The 3447-nt window shown below is 39.4% G+C and overlaps 1 pseudogene; it reads right to left on the minus strand.

The window, feature by feature from the left end:
• Positions 1–1130: 1130 nt before the first annotated feature.
• LOC109862906 lies at positions 1131–2955 on the minus strand (annotated as a pseudogene).
• Between the last annotated feature and the right edge of the window lie 492 nt (positions 2956–3447).

The raw sequence follows: 3447 nt of genomic DNA on the forward strand, positions 1-3447 counted from the left end.
GGTAGCGTTGTAATTGTATTGCAAATATACATTACCGTATCAAACAAGAGCAACGATTCCATAGACGTGTCGCCGTATAATCTCGGCAACCTGAACGCCGATTTTGACGGAGACGTGTACACGTGCATAATTGTAGGCGGAATCGAATTGTTGCTCAAATTGCAAGCGTGCATGTTTCGAACGTTTTTGTTCGGCGAAGAGTTGCACTCCACGTGCTCTCAATCAATGACTTATTACTTATTCTCGCGCGTAATGTGCGACACGTAGTCGCAGCGCGTTTGTCGTTTGTCAAACAGCGCAGCGGTACGTCGGAACAACGGAGCGTAGAGTAGACAAATTCCATTGCGGTAAAACTATTGATTTCTCGCAAACTCAATTATAACCGATTCATGAAAGCTCTGTGTCGCGCAATGCGCACATTTAATTCTTAGATGCGAGTTTACAAGCGCGCGTCAATACGTCGCTACGCTATTTGCGTCAAAATTTACTCGCGGAATGAACGTAGACGTCTGAATTGACAAATTCGTTTAAAATCGCGCGTAACTCAAAGATATAATATGCATAGCAGCAAGTACTGACCTGAGTAAAAGATGCGGCAATTGCGCGGTGCTTAACAGCAATTTGTACAATCGGATTTACGACATAATGTATAGTGCGCGCGTTTATTCAGACGGTCGTCCAAAGAAAGAAAGCGTAGCGATCATAACGTTTAAACTGTTGGAAATTTTTGTTTATTGGTAGTATCCAAACATACGAGTACCGTCCGCGAGAGAATGCGACGCCGTAGACTTTGAATCACACTCGCATTGGTCAAACGAATCCCTTGGAATACGTAAAACCGCAAGTAAACGGAGCTTACGCCAGTGTCAATTCCGCTATAACAAACATGATTTAACGTTTGCTTAATATCACTAAACAAAACAATTATGCATTCACGGCACCAAAAGAAATATATTTGATGTAACGCAGTGTCGATTTATTGTTCCTTTTTTACATTTGCCAGCGAGAGAACAAAGTTTACGATTTGCAACTTCATATGGTGTTTTCATTACATATCCTAGTTTTTCTTATTTGTCGTTGTTCTCGTCCTCCTCAACGATGCTTTGCTTCTTCTTTACTTTGCGCGTTTTCTACATAATCTTGGCAAAAGTTTTCGTGCTTTTTTCACTCTCAAAGTCCTTCCAAGTCTCCAGCACAACACGCGACTCTTGATGTCGCCGCTGTTTTTCGACGCGTTGTTTTCTCGCTCAAATATACACCTGGCCAGAGCGACGTTGTCGGGATTGTTTTCCAGCTGCGGATTCAGCAATTCAAACTTAGCGTAAACTATCGAGACCTTGACGTGCAACGTGCGCTCGATTAGACGCTCNAACAGCTGACGAGCGTTTTTGTCGTGCCCTGAGCAATATCAAAGTCAATGTACGATCTCCACAGCAGTCCCGGCATGTTCAATTGCGGCCGCGCTACGGCAACTTCGTAGATCGCGCGGACGCAATCGATCTTATTCAAACGCGTTTCCACCTCGGCAAATCGCATCACCGTGGCGCAATTCTCCGGACCCAACTCGAGAAACTTTACATACAACTTGCGACATCGATCGAAACTCAACAAGCTGCGTTTCCAGATCAATGTAACTTTGATAGAGCTTGTCCGTCAGACAGATGCCCAGTGCCAGATCCAACGTTTTTTTGTTTCCGCGACGTTCTTTTGTCGGATCATGACAACGTACGCGTAATACAGCCAGATCTTGGAGAAAGTGAAACGTTTGTACGGTATAAGTTCCAGACACACTTTGTACACCTCACGGCAACGTTCGATGTCTTTCGTTTCTTAAAGATGGCATACTTGATTTAAAGGTAGATGTACCTATGCCAGCATTGTTTTTTCTTGGTTGACGAAACTGTAGCGATCGCTTGTTCGTACGTCTTGTGAATCACATTGGGTTTACTTACAAGATAATAGAAACACGTGTTGTAGGTAGACGGATTCTCCTTTACTCTCTGCTCGTACTGATGCTTTTTCTTGCAGATGACATCCTCGATTCCCAATTGCCGTACTTTTCTTCGTGAATTGTATAAACCTTGTATAAGTTTTGTAAATTTTTTGACTGCTTCTTTTTGACAGATGTTCCATAGCGTACTTGTAGATGATACGCGCGCGAACGTGTTTTTGTTGATTTTTTTCGAACTTGGCAAAAGCCGGAAACAACTTCTTGTCCAGACCCTCGTCTTCGTAATAAGTTTACCGCCTGTTCGTAAACGTCGCGCGCGCCTCTGATAAATTCGTAAAGCTCTTCCGTACTTTATTCAATGCTTTATCGGGATGTACCATAATAAAGCGCTCGTAAATTTTTCGGGCGCGATCAATCTCTTTGTCGCAGCATAACCTTTATATTTTATATATATCTGCCAGGCAGACCGGTTCGTCCGGTTCTCATTTCATTCATTGCTCGATCACTTGACGCGCACAGGCAATAATTTTCAGAGATTCTTACATGTACGTATATTTGTACCAAAATTGATTTGCTCGTGGCAGCAACGTAATCGCACAATCCCACAGATTCCTGGCGTACTTGACGTGACAGTTGCGCATCTCTATCTTTATGTATTTAAGACACACAAAGATATATTCCAATAATCTACCGCCAGCGCTAGCTCGTAAATAGATTTGGCCCGTTGAATCTGTTTTTGACTTTTTCTCATTGTGCGTAATGTATCCAGTTAGAAATAATCATACGATTATTGCGTATGACGTCTTTGAACGCTTTGCGATTCTAATGTTGATAATTAGCAAGGTTGTAAAGGTCCAAGATCTTCTGCTTTGAAGATAAAAACAGAATTTCCAAGTCACATTNTTTTGCTTTACGAATCAGCTGCACGGCGGTAATCTTTATTCCCGCNAGCGCCTAGTTTTTTATCTGTGCCACTTTGAGAGTCTCCTGTGATTTCTCCGTCTCTGTGTGAGAATTTCACAGTATATTTTGTTGTACTGTGTGTTGATTTTTCTGCAATATGAAAAACTTAAAATCAATACTACTTTTGAATTGTTTTCTAGGTTAAAAAAATTCTATCCGCGATACGTACATGTCTCAATAAGAAAAATATCAGAATATCAAGATTTGATATAAAACGTCGGATTGATTTGTTCGATATTAAGTCAAAAATTTGTAAAAAAATATCAAATTTCACAAACTTATAATTCAGAGAATCTTACAAAATATTAATGTTTAATAAGTTTTTAAATTATAAATAAACTTATTTTCTAATATCATTATCTTCTTTTCTAATATCATTATCTTTCTAACATCAGTATTAATTTTTACATTCATAATAACAAGAATATTATTTAGCATACTCCAAATTTGATTTATTATAGAAATTAATAAATCCTTTATATTAATACCTTTATATTTATTAATTACATACTCATAATAATTAAAAAAAAAAA

Source organism: Pseudomyrmex gracilis, unplaced genomic scaffold (assembly GCF_002006095.1).
Source record: "Pseudomyrmex gracilis isolate BER0280 unplaced genomic scaffold, ASM200609v1 scaffold_2612, whole genome shotgun sequence".
Classification (NCBI taxonomy): Eukaryota; Metazoa; Arthropoda; class Insecta; order Hymenoptera; family Formicidae; genus Pseudomyrmex; species Pseudomyrmex gracilis.